General features: G+C 59.2%; 1 protein-coding gene across 2 annotated transcripts in view; it reads right to left on the bottom strand.

Moving 5' to 3' along the window:
* Nucleotides 1-20,433, bottom strand: part of PC (pyruvate carboxylase) — a 101,464-nt gene extending 81,031 nt beyond the window's left edge. For both annotated transcript variants that reach the window (XM_066610231.1, XM_066610232.1), the window contains exons 1-2: nucleotides 20,362-20,433; nucleotides 18,660-18,774 (exon numbers count right to left, since the gene is read on the bottom strand). The gene's annotated coding sequence lies outside the window, so the exon portion shown is untranslated. The remainder of the gene's footprint in view (nucleotides 1-18,659; nucleotides 18,775-20,361) is intronic.
* Between the last annotated feature and the right edge of the window lie 463 nt (nucleotides 20,434-20,896).

Below are 20,896 nucleotides of genomic sequence, written 5' to 3'. Positions count from 1 at the left end.
CAACACCACATCCTTCGCTAACAGAGCACAGGACAGTTTGCTAGAAGGGAACACCCCGCGATGCCCCGAAACTCCTCCTACCCGATTGGGCATTGATTCAACTCTCCTACAGAGGGATCTCCGCTCACTGGTCCTTTGGGGTCCATTTGCTAGTTGGCAGATAGTGAAGGCAGGCAGGCACCCTCTCCACCCTACTCCCCTGCAAGGAGCACACAGGGGGAGACTGGCAAGTCCAGAGGGAGGTGTCACAATCATCAGGGAGAGATATGGGGGGGGGGATTAGGGGGAAATCCCAAGCCCTGGCAGGATGCAACCCACACCCTCTTTCACCAGCCTCATCCACCTAACCCTTGAGGATAACGTGGTCTGCTTGCAATACCAGCAGCACCCAGCTTCTTTTGAAGTACACGCCCTGGTCACTCAAACGTGCTGCACTTAGTCTTCAGAACAGAAGCATTTTATTCCAAAAAGATGGGTCTTTAAGGGGGCTCTAATTGCTGCATAAACACTAGTACTTGCATTCCCAGCAGCATCCCAAAGCAAGGCAGGCTGGCTGACATACTGAGCAGGAGACTAAGAGTTGCCAGCCAGCCAGCCTTCTCGCCTGCTCCAGCACAAGGACTACCAGGCCAGCTTCCCTGCTCCTGCCTTCCGGTCCTGGGAACCCACACCCAGGTTTTAGTCACCAAGTGACAAATTAGCCACACCTGAACAGCCGCTTGCCTTCTACTTAACAACCAGTTTAAGCACCAGTTTTCTCTCTGAAAGGAAAAGGCAACTTGCCCGGCCCCTTGCAGGAGGGGGCAGCTGGCAACTGGTGAGCCCCGCCCTCCTCCTCCAGTTCAGGACAGAGCCGCTGGAATCTGATGGGGCCTCCTGAGTTCTTTCCTCTGACCCTGCAGCAGCCCCCACCCCAGCCCCAGCCCCGTTTGCTGCCTTTTACTGCAGTGTGTAATCCAGTCTCTCCGTCAGCTGCCTCAAGCATCCCATTTGACGGGAGGAAAGGCGGAATGGAAATATTCTGGATCAACCAATAAAGTTCCTTCCTGGTTGTACCATCTCGGGAAAGAGTCCAGCGTGCCCCCTTTCTTTCTACAGATACCCTGCTCTCCACACACGCAGCACGCCCCCTCCTCGCACTCCCCCCACCCCACAAGAACGGCACTGAAGCGCAGAGCTGCCTTGCACGTGCCAGGGGGTCCTGGGCCCCCACCCCCTCTCCACCACCCCCTCATTCCAGCAAGCGCTGCTGGGGGAGAAAAGTACCACGGAAGCAATTTGTTAGCAACTCATCCCAGTGCCCCGGAGGCAAAGAAGAAGGGTGGGGGAGGCAGCACCCAGAACTGCTAATTAAGCCCAAGAGATGAAAAGGAGAGCTCAGCACTACTGGGGGGGGAGGGGGAGAACTGGAACGCTTTTCAGAACTGCCCTACAAGCAAGATTTCCCCAACGAGGTCATCCCTTCAGGCAGGGGCCAGGTGGGGAGGGGGGAACAGGAAGGCACCCCATCCACAGGCCCAGGGCCACAGGAAGGAATAGTGGGGGGGGGGGAGGAGACCCTGTGCAGATGCAGTCCCCAGCCAGAGGCTGCGTAGTTTGGGAAGGGGGTGAGGGGGGGGCAGTGCTCCAGACACCTGGGGGCAGGCTCTTAAGGTGGCTTGAATCAAGACAGTGGTCAGCAGGGCTCTTTTGGGCCGGCCCACCTAGGAGGCCAGCTGAGGCGGTCGCCTAAGTCAGCGGAACAGCAAAGAGCACCCCTCCTCTGCCACCTTCTGGGGGGTGCTGCCTGGATGCGTTGGCCCCTCTGACCTTCCGCGGCTGCAAGGCGGGAGGGATCTGGCTGAACGACGGAGCTCATTGCTACTTTGTGCAGAATTTAAGTAAAGCGCTCTGGAAAGCCTTGTATAATAAGAAAGCAGGGCATAAATATTTCAACTAAATTAAAAATAAACAGACACCCGCTGCCCAAACAAGGAGAGACTGCAAGCTGACCTTTCAACTACGCATTTCAGGCAGCGGCTGAACCCAACCTTTGGAAAGGCAGCCTCGCGTGTCTCGCACTCTGTGCCCACAAGGCCCCCCTCCACCAGCCACTCAAACATGCCCTTTCCCCCACTTGGCTCACCTTGGCCACCTCCTCTAATGTTGACAGGCAGCCCCCCGGGTTGGCTCAACCCAGGGATCACAGAGGGGGGCAGCTTCCCTCCCAGCTGGTACAGAGCCTGCTTGGTTTGCCCCAGACATCTGCTGAAAGGGGGGAGGAGGAGGGGGTGGGCCCAGTGATGGCAGGGACCCCTTGCCACCTCCCCCAGCAAGCTGCGAAACTGGGTCACAGTCTCCATGGAATGGGACGAGCAACCAAGGGAGCGCAGAAAGCCAGCCAGCAGTCGCCTCTGGGAGGAAGGAAGTGCAAGCAAGAGACAACCCAGTTTTTTGACTTTTTTATCTCTTAACAATAGAAAAAGGAATCCAAGAGCGAACAGCTCCACGGAGGAGCCACAGCACTGGAAACAGACGCTCCAGGGCCGTCTCGTGTCAGGTGATGCAAAAACAATTCTCTTGTTGGCATCCTTCAGTCTCGGAAGACTATGGTGCCACGCTTTGAATGGTGGTTCTGGAACAGAGTGTCCTCTCCAGTGCGCGAAGCCTGGGTAAAGTAGGTATGGAGGATAGGCTGTTACCCATGCAGCAAATCCCCCCTCTCCACGTCGCTGAAATGGTTCAATGGAAAGGCAGAGGCCAATACGGTTGGTTCCAGCGGCGTCGCAGGAGTTGCCAGAACGTGACTGTGTTCAGCCATGAACTGCCTCAGGGACTCCGGCTCCGGATTTTACCTCCAGGTTGACTCCTGAAGCCTTTTCCATAACTGGATGTAGCCACAAGGCAGTGGAGGTTTGGGATCAGAGTTTTCCTTCTCTCAGATGAGCTGCCTTCCCAGGCTGACGAGTCCCATCTACCCGGTGGCTGTTTAGTCGCCTCTTACGACAAGTACAGCCAAACTGAGGGCCTATTCTTATCCCCAGCCCCCAGGGGAACAATACATTCTGTTCAAGTCACATAGGCGATCCGGGCCCATCAGGGATCACAGAAGGAAGGGGATGACATCACACCAAGGGGCAGCCAATCAGAGAGGGCTGCAGATCCACAAACCCACAGGGCCCTCTTCTTGCCCCATTGTCAGGGAGAAGTTCAATACAGCCACAAGCCTGCACTGCTCATCCCTCAGGGTTGCCCCTTCACAACCCTCCTGATCAACTTCCAGAGAAAGCTATTTAAAAACCATCAAACAACCCATTATCATCAAGGGTATCTCCACAGCCTGCGTCAAACACCCCCCCTTTGCAGCAGCCTCTGTTCCTCTTCCCCCGAAATAAGCGTCTCTCCAAGCGTGCCCTCTGAGTCTTCTCCTCACTCCCCAACCCACCTTAGGACTTTCAAAACTGAGAACCAAAGTGCTGTCTGGAGAGGGGGAAAGAGAGGGAAGATGGTGTGTTTGGGGGGGGGGGGTTAGGAGAACAGCATCAGACCCAGGGGAGGCACTTTCTGCCTAGGGATGGTGAATTTAAAGAAAAAGGTGCAGCACTGAACAAGGTGCAGCTCAGGTTCACCAGTAAACAGGGCCTGGTAGGCAAATGGAGCCTCCCTGGACAAAAGCTGTATACCCCTCAGCATGGAGTGCTGGGGACACAGGAGAGGGATGTGACCCTCGTGCTCCTGGACAACACACCAAAGGGGAGAGTTGCTATGGCTCGGGGCAGAGCTCTCCTTACAGGCTCAGTCTACAATAGCATCTTGGGGGAGGGGGGAGGAAAAAATCCTGCCCCAAATCCTGGAGGGCCACTGCTGCAATCTAGCATGGGTGCTGCTGGGCAAAATGGACCAGGATTCAGCTCCCTACCCCCTCCACCTGCTTGGCCACTGCTGGAGACTGAGAACTGGGTTACCAGGACCCTCACAAAGAACCAGGCAAAGAGGGGGTCTGAGGAGGGCTGCTCAGGAGGCAGAGGCAACCTGGAGTAGAGTTTCAGATGGAGAGGGGGAAGAGTCCTTCACAGCAGTCCACGCGTAGAGAGGCACAATCTCAGAGCACCACGTGCTGGGGGACAATGCAGGGAGGCACACAGCCTTCACGCCTGCCTGGGCAGAGGAACCAGCCTGCGCGCTGTGGGAAGCGTGATACTGGATTGATTTGGTTGATTAAATTACACCCCACCTTCCTGCACAATGAGGCAGCTCTCTGTGAAGCCAAAGGTGTTTCATTATTGCTCATTATCACAGCATCAGGATACAGGGAGCAGCAGGTAAGTGTCACATCACACGTCCCAAAACGAGGCTTGCTGGGAGAGAACCGTCTGAACAGCACCCCCCAGCGCAGGTGGGGAGGGAGCCAGGCACGAGCAACCTCACAGAGGCGCTCCACCACCTGGGTGTCTGCAGGGAGAAGGCCCGTGCTCAAGGAAGGTCTGGGGGACCCTGCTCCCAAGGTGTGTGGGACTGGGATGAAGCAACTTGGATCAAGCCTGGAAACCAGATTGGCAGCCGGTGGGCGCTGGGACAGGGCTGGCACCCTCCTCTGGAAAACAGAGAACTTTTGAGCTGGAAAGTGAATCAAAAAGACTTCGCCAGCACTACGAGGAACCCAGAGCCCTCACTGGACTGGGGGGAGAGGGACGGTGGCATCGGTCCCAGGCCAGCACTCTGGAGGCTGCCTTTGGGCAGCCCACCTAGAAGCGCACTACAGCAACCCAAGCAGGAGGTGGCCAGCTCAGGAGGTCCGAGTGCCAGGTGAGGCCGACTCCAGGTCACGGCACAGCACGCCACGCAGCTGAAGGCGGCCAAAGGCATCTCTGGCCACTGACCCCGGCTGGGCTCCCAGGAGGAGGGCCAAACACGGGAGCTGTGGCCTGAACGCTTTCGGGGGGTGTGCGGAGAGCCCCGTCTGCACCGTCACGGCCTGCAAGCACAGCACTCCCAGCACCTCCACCTGATCCGGACCCAGCAGAGTTGTCCTGAAAGCCACAGGAATCTTGAGCGCAGCTTCACCCTGCCTGGTTCAACTGCCTCCAGCAAGAGCCCTTCTCCAGGCAGCCACAGAACAAGTCTCCTGACCTCTTGCAGTCAACACACACACACGCCCTGGGGCTTCTTCAGCCCAAGTCCTCTCCAGAGACCTCCTCAGCTTGGTTGAGAACTTTGCATGAGACAGCTCTAAATTAACTCAACCGACACAGAGGTTTGGAAAAGATTTTGAATGAGGATGCGGGGGGGCGGGAGGGAATTATCCGTTTGTCCGCAACACAAACACTGTTCAGCAGAAGCCAAACACGGCAGGCAAGAAAGACCAGGAACTTCTTCAATGCAATGCAGGAAGAGCCTATGGAACTCACCATTACAAGATGCAGCAACGGCCAACAAGCAGGCACAAAGGCAGCAGTAAGTGACTATGAAGACAACTGAGAGAGATAAAAACGGTTGATATCCTGGCTTTACGAACCACACAGAGAGGGGAAAACAGAGGGAGACGTGTTCTTTTCCCACTCCTGCATGGTTAAAGCTTGTGGTCACCCTGCTGCCACCGGCTTTCAGTCGGGTTCAGGACAGGCAGAGGCAGGAGCCTCCTCACCTCCAGGAAACTGCCCTGCAGAAATCCCTGCCACAAGCTGCCTCTCCAACCCCTTGTCCAGGGGCAGTCTACCTGCAAACACCAACTGCTGCTTGTCTCACGCCTTGCTGTGCGCTTCCCAGCAGGCTGCAGTGGAGGCAGGAGACGGGACTGTGCCTTTTCCTGGGGTCGGGTCTGGCCCAGCAAGGAGAGATTCTCAAGCTCCTCCCCACACATCAAGGCGCTGTCTGCAGGCACAACCTACCCCAAGAAGAACCTGGACCGGCCCACTTGGGTCTCTCCACCGGAAAGAAAATCCCGTCTTGGGCTCCCCAGGCCAACAAAGGCTCTGGGCTCCTGGCAGACTCCCAGAGCCTGGAGAGGAATCGCTGCTGACCTTTGGCAGCTCTTGGCCAACCGGAAAACGCAGGGCAAGTCCGTGGGGCACACAGAAAGACTGACCAAAGGGGAGGCCGCGCGGGGGCTTCGTGCCGCTCTCAGGCGGGGCTATAGCTGCTGATCCGATGGCTTATCCCGACTCTCTGCCACACCCCCAAGCTTTGCAGCATGTGAGATAACTGGCCCAGGGCTTGCTTTCATTAGAGGGAGAAAGCGCCAACCTCTTTCCTATTATCTGCACCAGGCTTCCGAGCAGAGCAGACTTCGGAAAGCACACAGACAAGTCCGTAGAGAGGCCATGGGAGCCCCCTGAAGCTTTCCCCAGCAGCCCCAGCTCTCCTAGGCCACGGAGACCCCTTTGAGGCTGGCTGGCCGGCCAGGGGGTGACTCAGGGGCCCTCAGCATCCTTGCTCAGGAGGTCAGATCCTCTCTTATCTGAAACTCCAAGGACTTCATTTTACTGAGTGCAGGCCACGACTTAACCCTAAGGCCACTCCTCCCCCTCCCCTCCAAGCAATCAAATGACCCTCCAGATTTATCTGCTCCCCTTATCTACAAAATCAGGTTCAAACATTAGAAGACTTGTGCTCCACAGTGCTTAGATCTCCTACCCCATATCCAGAGGGAGGGAGAGAGGTCTGGACTGGAGAGCCTCTCTGTGAATACTCAGAGGCACTCCCAAGGGTGTCTCATCATCTGCTGAAACAGGGCCTGGGACTGCAGCCCAGCTGAAGAACAAAGCCTTCAGCCAAGAGGTCTCCCAGCCCAATCACAGTCCAGCTCCTCTGGGCCATGCGCCCTCCAGAGAAGCGAATGGTGGCACCAGCTCTAGGATTGGCTGAGGCACAGAGCTGCTTCATTCCCCCCCCCCCCACTCTGAGTGGCAATCCTCCCCAGACCTGCCACCTGGAAGCCCCCAGAACAAATTGCAGCCTCGACCTCTTCACTCACTGTGCACACATCATCTACTGGAAGAACAGGACTCTGCAGCGAGCCACAAGGAGGGACTGGATCTGACCCCCAGCCAGGCCTCGGAAAGGCCTCCAGGAGCTCTGATCTGGCTGACGCTCCCTCACCAAGACCAGCGGCCTCCACGCAAGACAAGACAGTTTCGTAGGGGAGCTGAGTTGGGGAGGAGGGGCCGCACCTCCTCCACAGAGCTTGACCCCAATTCTGGCCACTGGTCCCACCCAGCGTGGAGTCTTCTGGTTGGATCCAGGAAGTGTTCTGAGGTGCGGGGAGACCGCACACAGATCTCAGAAGCCTCCGGAAGGCCTTTGGAGGCACACGTCCAGAGGCCCTCTTAGCCCCCCCCCAGCCGATCTTAATATTCACAGGTTCCGTATCAAAGGAGGGTCTGGGAAAGGATAGCGAGGGCCAACCTGCGTACAGGAGTGGTTCACAAAGAGGTTTACGCAGCAAGAGAAATCCAGAAACGGTTCCCCATCCCCAAAGGGTTCACAGTCTTCTGCAAAAAAGATGCAGAAGAGACATCGGCGGCCGCTGGGACAGACGCAGCCATGCTGGGGCGAGGAGGGGCAGCTGCTCCCCCCTGCCAAAGAGAAGAGGATGTCACTTTAAGAGGGGGGCTGACTGGGCACAAGCAACCACAGTGGCAGTTTGGTGGCATCCCTCCAGACCCAGGAAGGAGCACAGCCTGGCCTGCGTGCCGTACATCTCCAGCGCCACGGCAGGGAGCTCTGATTTTCCGCCGGGCGCCACAGAAATACAAATAAATAGCTCTAATAACCCCGTTGGCTCCCCTCCATCTGCCAGGCTCCAACACAGCTGTCAACATCCGAGGCAAGGAAAATAAACCAGAAAACGTGCTTTTCCTCTCCCCCTTTCCGCCCCTGCAAAATTAAACAGCGAGCTGAGCTGAGGGGAGCAGGCAGAACAACAAAGCAGGCGCTTGTCAAGACTGCAGAGGCAGGGGGTGCAGGGGGCTGGGGAAGAAATATTCAAATCTCCCTTGCAAGCAATCTATTAAATCCGCCAACCCAGAAAGAGAAGGCTCTGCTCGGAGCTGAGAGGAGCCAAGCCTGCCGAGGGCCGCGCGGAGCGTGCTAATGAGCGAATTATGTCGCAAATCCCACGGAGCGGCGTTAACGGGCCGCCTGCCGCACAGGGGCCAGGGCTGTGGGGAGGGGGCCATGGGCACGCACAAGCCGTTCCTTCGCAGTGCACCACTGCCAAGTTGGATTTTTCACAAGAGCGCGAGATTCCCGTCACAAGGCAGACAAGAGAAAAGCGCAGTCATAAAAGCCACGCTCGGCTGCCTTGTTAGGGCGGCTTAAGCACACATCGGTGTCGGCGGAGTTCAATTGGCCTTGTCGGAGCCCCACTTGCTGGCTCAAGCCGTGCGTGCAGCTTGTTAGGACCTGACCGGACAGGGCAGCTGCAAAGGGGTGCAAGAGGCAGAAGGCAGGCCACGGGAGATTTCCTCCTCCTCCTCGTGCAAATGCCTCTCGTGACGAAGGTGGTCGGGAGAACGCGGAGACACTGCAGGCCCTGCGTGGCAGAACGTGGGGAGGCGTGCACATACCCCCTCCAGGATCCTGCTGCGGAGCCCCCTGGCGGCCAGGGTCGGACTGCGCTGAAGCCATGCCAGCGGTTCCTAAACGCTGCTGACTGGAGGCTCCTTGACCAGCTGGGCTGTTGGCAGCAGCACCCCGTTAGGGCCACAGTCCTACACACTGAACAGGGCGGGGGTTTTCTGTGAGGGTTTCACGTGTCTCCTGGCTGGTTTCCGCAGCTCTCCAGGAACCGCGGCTCACGGTTTGCGAACCTCTGAGCTCTTCCGTGGAGATGCTGCACGGAGCTGCGCAGGCCACACAGGAGCCAGGCAAACACGAGTCACAGTGAGCGGCAGGCCAGGAGCCAAACACTGCAAGGGAGGAGGAGGAGGTGGGCTGGGGGGCCTTCAGCACAGCACAGCCCAGCAAGACCTGTGCTCGACCTGGGCCCGGTACCCCAACCCCTCCCTAAATAACGCGCCCAGTCCTTCCGGCTGAGGCACTACGTCTGGAAACGCGGGGAGGCAAGAGGGAGCAGAAGGAAGAAGGCCAGAGCTTGGCCACACAGGCACCACTGCCTTCTTCAGGGGGGCCTGAGCTGCGAACGCAGCCCCACCACCAGAGCCACAGACATCATCATTGCTGTTCCGGTCCAGTGTTAGCCCCCCCTCCCGCTGGGCTACCGCCTGGTCCTCTGCCTCTTTACTGGCCGCCGGGATTGGTGGCCCCCCAGGAGAGAGAAGAACCCCTGTTGCAACTAGAGAGATCTGACTGGAAGTGCCGCGGCTCTATAATGGCTCCTCTGGGGGCAGCCTCAGAGAAGAAGCACCAGCTGACGGTTACTCTGGATCAAAGCTGAGCCTCAGCCAGGAAGACCACCAGGCAGGTTTCAGGCACAGAGGAAGCCTCCCCCTCCCCCCAGCCAGACCCCGGCTCCCTCCAATTCTGCCGGGGCTGAGCCCAGCGCCTCCTGCAGGCGGCTCCATCTCCGGGGCTGCAGTCTCCATCCCTCCCGCCTTGAGGCCAATGCGGCCGGTTTGCCAGTTTAATCCATCTGCTAATTAACCCTCCAGCAAAGGCTTCCCCAGTCAGACAACAACGCCTGTGGAAGAAGAAGAGGCGGGTATTCAGGGGCACATTCTGAAGCACTTAGTGCTCCTCGCCCACCATGGGAGCCCAGCCAGCCCTGACCAGGAGGCGAGGGAGGAAGAGGGGACCCTGGGCGGGCCCCGCAAATGCGGAGAGCTGTGCCGTCCCTCCAGCCGGACAAAGGGTCCCCTGCCCAGCGGTTCCCAACTTTTTTGAGCAGCAGCTCCCTTCACCTCCTGGGCCGTTGGCCGCAGCTCCTCCTTAAGGCTACAACATTTTACAAGGCAGAAGATTTTTCTTTGGGATTCCACAGCTCCCCAGGGAGCCACGGCTCACAGTGTGGCCCCCACCCCACAATGCCCTCCAGCGGCACCCGTCTCTCCAAGACAGCGACGGCTCTGCAAAGCCCGTTATGCAAGCGCCACCCCGAAGCAGCAGCTCCTGCTCCATCTGCAGAGGCAGCGCGCTGCAGCGCAGGCAGAGGCCTCAGCGCTCACTCCGGCCGCAGGCGCATCCTGCCATGAGCCTCTCCGCTGCTGCCTCGGCTGGAACGGATGGAGAGCGAAAGGTGCAGAGAGCTCATCATCCTCAGAAACTCCCCGGGGGCTGAGAGGGAGCCGGGTTCAGCCAGAGGTCCCCAGAGCAGTCACAGGAGGATACTTTCAAGCCGGCACATATGTCGGGAGATTAAGGAGGAGGAGTGGCGGTCTCCATTCCCGCCAAAGGGCTCTCTTGCAAGGAAGCAGCCACAGCCAGGGACAGCTTGAAGGGGGGCAGGCGTGCTTTCTCCGTTGCACGTGGAAGGAGGCAGAATAGGGACGCCGCACCGACTCCCTGGAACAGGCCACTCTGGACAGAAGCAGAGCCATGGTCTCTCCTGGCCAGTGTGGGCTGCTCAAGACTAGACCCAGAGGCTCTCCAGGGCTGCAGACCAAGGCCTCTCTGAGTCCTTTTCCCCCCGACATGCCTGGGGACCAAACTGACCACAAAAGATATAATGGAACTGGAAACGGTGTGGAAGAGAGTGACCCAAACGATGAGTGGACTGGGGTGCTTCCCAGAGGAGGAAAGGCTACCGTGTTTGAGGTTCTTCAGTCTGGAAAAAGGGGGGGAGACAGAACAAGGCTAGCGGCATTCAAAATCATGCAGGGGTGGACAGAGGGGTGGTTTTCCTTCTCACCCAACACCAGAAGCAGGGGACAGCCACTAAAACTGAGTGGCAAGAGAGGACAAAGAAAATAGTTCCTGACCCATCTGTGCAACTCTTGGCCACGGAATGCAGCGACGGCGCCCGAAGCCACCTTCAAAAGGGGACTGGGCAGATTTGTGGAGGAAAGGACCATCACAGGTGAGAAGCCATGATAGGCACATGCAGCCTGGCAGTTCTAAAGGTGGGCTGTCCTGCATGCCAGGTGCAAGGGAAGACACCTGGCTGCAGGTCTCCTGTATGCTCCCTAAGGCGTCCGATGGGCCGCTGGGAGGACATGCAGGAGGCCTGCGCGGCTCCTCAGAGCTGGCTCCTCTGCAGAGAGAGGCTCCACGTGCTGAGCCAGCAGGAGGTCTGCCATGCTGGGACTGGACTTTCCCCAGTTCCCCCTTCACGGTTAATTATCCACCGAGCCCCGTTTGCACAGGAAGGGCCCACTTACAAATCATTAAGCAGACAGCCTCCCTCGGGCTGCTGGAGGGGTCAAGGCAAGCGATGGCAGTGGGACACAAATATTTGCCAACAATGCCAGCCTTGCTGCTGCCCCAGAACCCCCACCACATATAATTAGGTCATGGCAGAGGCTGCAGAGAAGGAGGCCGGGGCTGCAGCTTAGCGCCAGACAAACACCTGCCCAACCGCAGCAGCACCCCTGGCCAGAAGCAAGAGCGCCGCTGCCAGCAAGACTGGCGCTCAGAGGGACATCCCATTCGGCCTCCACAGAAAGAGGTTTCAGGGAACAGGAATAACGCCCCAAGCTCTGTCCTGCTCACCAGCAGCCAGCCAGGAAAGCGGAGGGCAGGGCACGGGGAAAAAACCAAGGCCCTGTCTTCCCCCCCCCCTTCAACATGGAAGCTCCACGGGGCCCTGGCTCTTCAGCCACGGCAGGACACCGGATGCCACTCACCTTAGCCGAGTCCTGCAGGCCGAGCCAAGAGCTGCACTCACCCTGCTTCCTGTGCAGATAACAGCCCAGCTAGCAGGGACCTCAGCTCTCAAATTCCAGCCCGCTCCCCCACTCCCCAGGTAATCTCCGCACAAGGAAGGAGGAGGCTGGACTGGTTTGTCCTCATTTCGAGGGTACATTCCACCTGGGAAAGGCTCCAGCAAGATTAACTGGCTTGGCCAGCTAAGGAGCACCATGACTGCGTAGGCCAAGAAGGAAACGTCACTCTCCCCAGCGGAACCGGACTGACACCGTTCCAGGGACACAAAAAGGGGAGCCCGCAGAGGACCTTGCTGCAGTCCCCCTCCCAGCTCCCTCTCTCCAGGTTCCTGTCCAATGCTCTCTGGCTAGAGAGCTGGGACCCTGCAGTTCATGATGTCCTCCATGAACTGCCCTGTCTGGGAGCTGCTGTCCTGGTGCCAGGCGGTGACTGCCAGGGATTGAGAAGCTCCAGAGCTTACTGCCTCCAGGTTCCTGCTCCCCAGACCCTCCCCAAGAACCCCTAGAACAGCCCAGGGCTGAGCAAGACCATCAACCCCCCTTGGGTGAGAAAGGTGGAAGACAAATCTAATCAATAAATAAATAACCGTCCCGTCCCGTCCCCCCGGCAGCTCAGCTCAGCAGCTCTCCCTGGCCTTGGGGGGAGGGGGCTTCGCAACCAGAAGCTCCAGATGCAGGCCTAGAACAGCCTCGCAGCCCCCTGCGAATGAACTTGTAGGGTGGTTGGTTGAGGAGTCTGGGAGAGCTCCTTTTCACCACCACCCCCATCCCGACTGACATCCACCCACCTCTAAACTCACTTCCGGTGAGCTGCACACAACTCTAGCAAACCCCCCTGTGGCAGGGCCACCCCTGCAGCAAGGCCTTGCGTGAGAACCATGGAGGGAAGAGCGGCCCCTGCAAGGGTGCTCAAAGCGCTGCACTTTTGGGCAGCTGCTCTTGTGGAACCAGTTGTGTTTTTAATTTGCCCTTTGGCTGGATCTGCCATTGTTGCTGGCTTTGCCCCTTCGGCCACCTTGAGCAAGTCCTTATCAGGAGAAGGGAAAGAGAGGAGCCAGACAGCCTTGCGCTAGAGAAGCCTCTCCCAGAGAGTGGCAAGGTGGTCTGCTCTCCCCCAGAGATCCGCTGGCAGCTGAGTAGTTGGCTTTCGAGGCTGGCAGAGGGAGAGGCCCACGGCAGGCACGCAGGCAAGCACCTCTCTCCCCCTTTCCCTGCTGAGGAAGAGAAGGTTGCCGTCTCCTCCACCTGCATAGCTTGTTCAAGGCTCTTCTTGGAGCGGAGGGCTGGAACACGGCCCTCCATCGCCCTCTGGAGGCCAGAGCAGGCCACATCTTTTCCTCTCAGATTCCCCACCTGCCTCCAGGACCATTTGCCAATCTGCACACCCCAAACTCCTGCACAGGTTCCCCTGAAACAGAAGGGATCCCGAAAAGGGCTGACTGCACCTGCAAACATGAGTGGCTGCAGACGGGAGTGGCAGCGCAGTTTCACAGCCAACGCACCTACAGAGCCACACCTGGGACTGGGTGCACTCGACTGGCAGGGACTCCCCTTGCACTAGTCCCATCAAGGTTGGACGGCTGCCACATGCTCAAGGCAAGGCTGCCCAGGAACTAGGGCCAAGTGCACCAGGCTGCTGCAAGCACTTTCGGAGGCATGCTAGGTTTTGCGACCCTGCGACGCATCTGCCGCGTCACCAAATAGCCTTGCTGGCTGCTTGCTTACGCTGTGGGTCACAGAGGGCGCTGGCATCCACTACTTTTAAAGGGCCTGAAGGGCTGGGGCCCTGCTCCTCTCCCACCACCTGAAGCTTCACAGACCTCAGGGTCATTCTGATGAGGCTCCCCCCTCCACACCCCGCCAGGCACAGGCCTACTGCAGTGACAGGAGGGAACCTCCGTTTACGGAACTCCCTGCCCCAAGAAGACAGTTCCCTTCTTCATTCTCAGCTGAAAAAGGTTCATTCCTCAACAAGCCTCTGTAAACACAAGAACATAAGAACAGCCCCGCTGGATCAGGCCACAGGCCCACCTAGTCCAGCTTCCTGTATCTCACAGCAGCCCAGCAAATGCCCCAGGGAGCACACCAGATCACAAGAGACCTGCAAGGCTTCCTGGGAATTGTAGTTAAGAACATAAGAACAGCCCCGCTGGATCAGGCCACAGGCCCATCTAGTCCAGCTTCCTGTATCTCACAGCGGCCCAGCAAATGCCCCAGGGAGCACACTAGATAACAAGAGACCTGCAAGGCTTCCTGGGAATTGTAGTTAAGAACATAAGAACAGCCCCGCTGGATCAGGCCACAGGCCCACCTAGTCCAGCTTCCTGTATCTCACAGCGGCCCACCAAATGCTTCAGGGAGCACACCAGATAACAAGAGACCTGCATGGCTTCCTGGGAATTGTAGTTAAGAACATAAAAACAGCCCCACTGGATCAGGCCACAGGCCCATCTAGTCCAGCTTCCTGTATCCCACGGTGGCCCACCAAATGCTTCAGGGTGCACACAAGACAACAGACACAACCTGGTGCCCTCCCCTGCATCTGGCAGTCAGAGGCAGCCTGCCTCAAACATGCTCATGTTAGTTGCCAGTCTTGCTTCCGATTTATGCATTCTGGCTGTTTCACTTGTTTTTGCTTGTCTGCTGCCTTTCAGGCTCTTTATTGCATTCTATATTGTCATTTTAACAAGCAGCCTTGAGAAAGGGTGAGGCTTCTGGCCTTTGTTTTTCATTTTCATCCTTGGGCAACTCTGCCACTATTCTCATTCCAGGGGTCTCCTTAGGGATACTAGACGGCTTTCAAAATAATATATTAATTATCGCTACCAATTTAATTGCTTGCTTTCACGTCAGCTCCCTTGAAAGTGCTTAAGACTGAGCTCCCACCTTACGGTTTAAACGAGAAAGCTGACAACAATGGCTTCTAAAATCCACAGGCCCAGAGCCTCGCGACGCACAGCCAATTTAGAAGATGCTCAGCCCCTTTGTGGGAACAAAGACACAACTAGATTGGGGGGAGGAGAGAAAGTAGAGAAAAGCACGTTTTTAGTGAACACGGGGATCTTACAGGCTTCTCTTTGTACATGCCCAGCAGGAGGGGAGGAAGAAGAGCAGGAAAAATGCATTTGTGGGGCTCTTAAGTGGCACAAAACGTCTCTCGAAGCACTCAGAAGCTGGGTCCTGATGCACAGCCAAGATTCCTTTTCCAAAACCAATCTCTCTGAGGATCCCAGCCAGCAAGAGGGCAAGAGCCAAGCTGCCCCCTTTCCCGCCCACAAAGGATCTGGGACTTGTGCCATCCAGTCAGCAGGAGGAATTCCAAGACTGTGAGTGGTACAGTCTCCTCTGGGACCGCAGGGCTCTGCCACTTCTCCTACATGCATAGGCCAGGCCCAAATGGGAGAAATTTTGGAACTTGCAGGTAGGAGTTTCTTGTCATTGGTCTGGGAGCCTTCTCTGCGATACTGGGCTTCCGATAAGCAAGTCTATTCTGGCTCCTCGTGAAGCCAATTAGTTTTTCAAGCCCCTGGAGCAACACACCCTCCCGCTTGTGTGTTCCCCCCTGCTGTGGAGCTCTGTTGTATTCTCCTCTTTGCACTGCCCTGCAGTTGTCCCCCCTGTGGGTTACAAAGCCAGCCTGTCAATACTGAATGCTGACTTCTTGTGTTAGACTAAGATGAGCTCCTGTCGTGCTTGGAAAATCTCCCCCCCTCCCAGTCTGGCAGCTGCCCTGAAGCCCAGCCTCTGCTGAACACCTCCAATGAGGGAGAGTTCACAGCTACAAGAGGCAGGCAGGCAGTGAAGAAGTCCTTCCACGTTTCCATCCTCCATCTACTTCCCTGTAGTTTCAGCCCTGGTCTGGACGACACGCTTTTGAACTGTGCGCAGGAGCCAGCAACAGAGCGATCCAAGAGGTGGTTTTGTTCCGCATTCAGGCAGGCATCTGCCCGAGGAGGAAGGCAGTCATCCCAGGCAAGGAGACGAGTAAGGGAGCCAGTGACAGAATGACAGCAGGATCAGGCTTCCTGTCAGCACCCATCACTACAGGAGCCACTCAACTCCAGGCTGAAGCGCCACGACAGGTGCCGTCAGCTGCAGAAGAGGCAGCGATCCCGTGGAGCTCCCCGATGCTGCGAGCCCAGCGCTCAGACTCGCTGTCTGCCCTCCAGGGGGCTGCCTTTCCAGAAATGAGCCGAGGGCCATTTTTAATGCTGGCCAGGCTCCAGCCCACCTGCCACTCCAGGTCTCAGCTTCGCCCACTGGGCCATGTCTCCTCATCCAGGCCTCCCAACTAGAAGCCCTCTGGCTGCTAAAAAAACTCCTGCCCTATTTGCACAGCACAGCAAATTACACAACATCTTTTTCTGAAATCTTGCTTGCTGAATACTGGCTTGCACACAAACTGGCACAACTGGCCAGGCCACCCTTCACTCACAAGCCTGGCAATGCCTGGAAAGCAGCAAGATCAACGTCTCCACTCCTCCTGCACGCTCCCCAACAGTCCTGGCCCCAGGCGGCAGCGACTGCTACTTGGGGTCCCGCCAAGGTCTCTGGTCTCTGCCAACACAGTTGTGTTTTCAGCAGGCCAGGTGAACCGCCCTCCGCGCCCCGACCCTCTTCTCCAGCGCCCAGGCCCTGTTCTTGCGCAAGACACTTTGTGCTCTGTGCTTGTCTTCGCTCCTGCCCCCCCCCCCACACCTCTGGTTCAAGGCACCAGCACTAAGCCACTGACAGCCCTCCCTGAGGGGGTCGACAGGGGCCTGGGCCAGATCATTTCAGGTGGGGGGGGGTGGTATGCTTAAGAGAATACTAACAGGAGATACAATACAAGAGCAGCCCTCATCTATCTGGAGATGCAGAGGGAAGAAGGGACCGATGTGCGCCATGCAGTTCTCAGGCGCGAGGCAAGAGCCAGTGGGCTGGGACTACAGGGAAGCAGACCTAGGCTAGAAATAAGGCAGCATGTCCCGTCCGGCCCTGGAACAGCCTGCCCCACGCAGCAGTGGGCTCCCTCACACTGGAGGTTTTTAAGCAGAGGCTGAATGCCCCCCACCCGTCAGGGACTGGGCAGTAGTGGCCGGCACTGAGCAGGGGGCTGGAAAGATAACCTCCATGATTCTAAAGAGGAAGCAAGGCATGGAGGAGGGCAGAGGGGGTGTCACCACAGAAAGCAGCAGGCTGACTGGGAAACTGAGGGGGCTCAAGTAAAGACTGGGGTGGGGGGAAGCCAAAGTGACACCTCCGACACCAAAGCCTCTGGTGGAATTGGGGGTCTCTGGGACCCCCAGCCCTGGCTGCTGTTCAAGCCCAGCAGGCCCAAGCCCCAGAACAACATGGCAGCAGCTGCTGAAGGATTCTGGTCTGCACTGACCGGCAGCCACTCTCCAGAGTCTCAGGCAGAGGAAGTTCTTTCCCAGTCAGACCTGCAGATGCTGCAGGGGTCAAACCTGGAGCAAAACTGGGCTGAGCCACAAATACGCACCCTTTGCATGGCGCATTCACAAGAACGTAGGAGACGAGCTGCTCAACCGGGCCAAAGACCCTCCTGGTTCCGCATCCTGTCTCACAGCGGCCAGTTCAAATTAGAGGCCCAGAAGGAAGACAAAAAAGCAACAGCTGCCAATCCCCCTTCCTGCAACTGCCCCCCAACACTGCTACTCCATGGCATCCAATCATGTGAGGTCCGGCCAGAGACCGACAACCCTGGGAAGCTCACGGCCAGCCCCTCTGCCATCTCTGAGACAAAATCTGGGGGCCACCGCTGATACGGCCCTGCCTTTTCTAGGCTGGTCTTTTAACAAAGCTGCCCCAGGCGGCTAAATCCTCATTCCTCTCCCTCACATGAGGATATGGCCAGCCTGGCACAGCGAACAGATATCTTTGGGGGCTCATCGCCCATGCGCTGCAGTGCAACAGGTCCCTGCTGTTCCCAGAGCACAGCCAGGCCGGAGGCGTGCCATTTCCAAGGGATTCCTGGCACAAAACCTCCCAGTTCCCAGCCAAGACTGGGGATAGAACACTGAGAAAGATCCGGCCTGCCTCCAAGCAGACAAAAGTCCACGAGGGCTGCAAGAGGGAAGTGGGAGGAACGCCAGGAGGTGGCAGCTTGGAAGGACAACAGACTTCAGCACAAAAGTCCCTTCAGCTTCACAGTCGTGCCAGCTCCTCCCCCCAGAAGCATGAGAATCACAAGCTGAAGCCTGCCCCCCACAAAAGCACTCTGACAAGCTGGGGCTGCAGCTCTGAAACTGGAGTCGTCAATAAGACGCGGGGTGGAAAGCTGCAGAACGCTGCATTCCGACAACCAGCCCCTTGCACAGCTCGTCTGCCAGGCGCAGGGCCCAATCCTGCACCTGGAAAGGACATCCATCCCGTGCTCAACAACTCGGCACTCGGGCGGTGGTGCTCCCCGACGGGAGACTTTCAAAGGTGCCCAGAATATTTCCAACGCAATCCAGGCAGCAGCAACTTTGTAAAGAAGCACATTTGTGATCCAGAGGTGCCCACCTCGCTTCTGCCTGCCACCTTCCTAGCACTGCTCTGCAGGCAACAACCAGGCAGAGATTGCAAATGGTGGCAGCCAGCCCTGGCACAAGCCCCCATTTCTGCCCACTGGCCAGCTCCCAAAACTACTCTCTGCCTCCAGGCTTGCTGGCTGGGCAGGAACACTCCAGCTCTGCACACCAGCTGGCGAAGTCTCCTCTTGCCACCTTCCCTTCCCTGTTCTCCACAGTCAGCAAAGCAGTCACCCAACGCCTCTGCCCGCAAATGCTGCCAGGGACCGAGCGCTAAGCCCTGGGCAAGCGAGGCAGGGGCTGCTGTCCCCAAACTCAAGACTCCCTCCAGCCCCCAAATCCCAACGCAGTTCCAGAAAGCACCCCCCCCCCCAGCAGACTGCACCTTGCTAGGACTTGTCCGCAGCACTGACTCCTGGAGGCCTCGCTCGCTCCTTGCTCCAACTGCTCCTCCGTCAGACGCTCCCACGTGCTTTCATACGCATGGGGGGGGCCAAAACCTGCAGGTAGACAGTGACAGAGTTTAAGGAGAGGCACAGAGGTTTCCCAGGTGCAGAACACCACATTAAATCAGGGTGCAGCCGCACAGGTGCGTGAACCGACTCCCACCTCGCCTGAGGCTCACATGCGCCCCCTCCCCAGGCTCTCCCAGGCCTCTTCCAGAGGCACTGCTTCCTCCCAAGCTCCAGCCATCCAGGAGGCTGCCACGAGCGGCTCACACTTCGTGCAGAGACTTGAGAGGCCCGGCCCGTGCCAGCAGCTGGCTCAGAAAGCGCTCTCAGCACCACTGAGCATGCATGTTCCTGCAGGGTGATACTGCTGCCCCCCAGCGAGGAAGAGGCGGAGCCTGGATGTGGGCTGCCCGGAGGCCGGGAAAGACAAAACAACAGGCCAAGCAACCAGCAAGGGCAGCCAGGCCAGGCCGTGCCAAGCAGGGCACAGTTTGCAGACAGGCAAACAAGAGGCCCGGCGGAGGCGGAAGGGGGTGGGTGCTGCCAACACACCTCTGCCCCGCCTCTCAGGAGCAGCACGACCAGGCAGGGGGTCCGGCTGCAGAGGCTCAGAGCTGCACGCTAGGGCCAGGCGGCCCAGCGCACACCCACCACTTCCACCGCAAGTGGCGCAACACCCACCTGCCTCCCACCACACAATGCGCACGCCAGATGCCAGAGCCCTTGGCCTGGGCCAGGAAGCAGCGGGTGGCAGCCTGTGCCAGGCAGCCCTTCCAGACAGCGCTCTCTGCGCCTCCAGGCGGGACTGTCCGGTGCCAGGTGCGCACACGGGAGGCGGAGGCTGCGCACCGCTGGAGGAGCAGCTGCGCCACACACCTCTGCCCTCTGCTCTCTCTGGCACGGGCCGGCCCCGGCCCTCAGGGGCTCAGCGAAGGAAAGGGAAGGAGACCCTGAGGGGCCCGGTGTGGGGGGGAGGCTGGCCCGGCAGGCCACTCTGCGTGGGGGGCACCAGGCAGGGGTGTGGGGGGGGGAGGGAGACCCTGAGGGGCCCAGTGTGGGGGGGAGGCCGGGCCCGGCAGGCCACTCTGCGTGGGGGGCACCAGGCAGGGTTGTGGGGGGGGGAGGGAGACCCTGAGGGGCCCAGTGTGGGGGGGAGGCCGGGCCCGGCAAGCCATTCTGCGTGGGGGGCACCAGGCAGGGGTGTGGGGGGGAGGGAGACCCTGTGGGGCCCAGTGTGGGGGGGAGGCTGGCCCGGCAGGCCACTCTGCGTGGGGGGCACCAGGCAGGGTTGTGGGGGGGGAGGGAGACCCTGTGGGGCCCAGTGTGGGGGGGAGGCCGGGCCCGGCAGGCCACTCTGCGTGGGGGGCAGCAGGCAGGGGTGTGGGGGGGAGACCCCGAGGAGCCCAGTGTGGGGAGGGGGAGGCCGGGCCGGGCAGGCCGGTCTGTGGGCGTGCAGAAGCCTTCGGGTGGGGGCGCCGCAGGCCACTCTGGGGGCAGAGCCCTTGGGGGGGCTGGGCTGCAGCCGGCCTGAGCAGCGCGGGGCGCTGGGAGCGGGGGAACGGGGGGCCGCCCCACAGCCCTCCGGCAGAGGCCCCGCGGGGCGGGGGAGCCCTCGGGGGCCGCGCCGCTACTCACCGCCGGACGCCGCGCGCTCCAGCCGGCCCCGCCCCCTCGCCCGGCCCCGCCCACCGCGTGCTCGCGGGCCCGCCCCCGACGCTGGTTGGCCGCGCCGCAGACGCCCTCCGACGCTGGGGGGGGCGGGAGGCGCGCGCACCGCACCCGCGGGGGGGCCGGGAGACCCCGCAGCGCCGCCCCCCGCCCCGCCCCGCCCCGCGCTGCGAGTGCCGCTCCAGCCCGTGCGGCGCCTCCGAAGAGCGCGGGAGCAGCCCCGCCGGGTCGGGCAAGGGCTTCCGCGTCTCGCAACGACCCGCCAGGCGCCCCGGGGGGCCCACCAGACAACGCGAGACCTCATCCCGGCGCCCTGCCTGCATCTGGCCTCTGACAGGCCCGTTTCCGAAACCAGGAGTTGCGCGCACGCATCGTGGCTCGAACCCCGTGATGGACTTTCCTCCAGGAACTCGTCCAAGCCCCTTTTAAAGGCGTCCAGGCCAGACGCCAGCACCACATCCTGTGGCAAGGAGTTCCACAGACCGACCACATGCTGAGTAAA

This window comes from Tiliqua scincoides, chromosome 15, assembly GCF_035046505.1.
Source record: "Tiliqua scincoides isolate rTilSci1 chromosome 15, rTilSci1.hap2, whole genome shotgun sequence".
In the NCBI taxonomy this organism is placed as follows: Eukaryota; Metazoa; Chordata; class Lepidosauria; order Squamata; family Scincidae; genus Tiliqua; species Tiliqua scincoides.
This window is presented reverse-complemented; position numbering and strand designations above follow the sequence as displayed.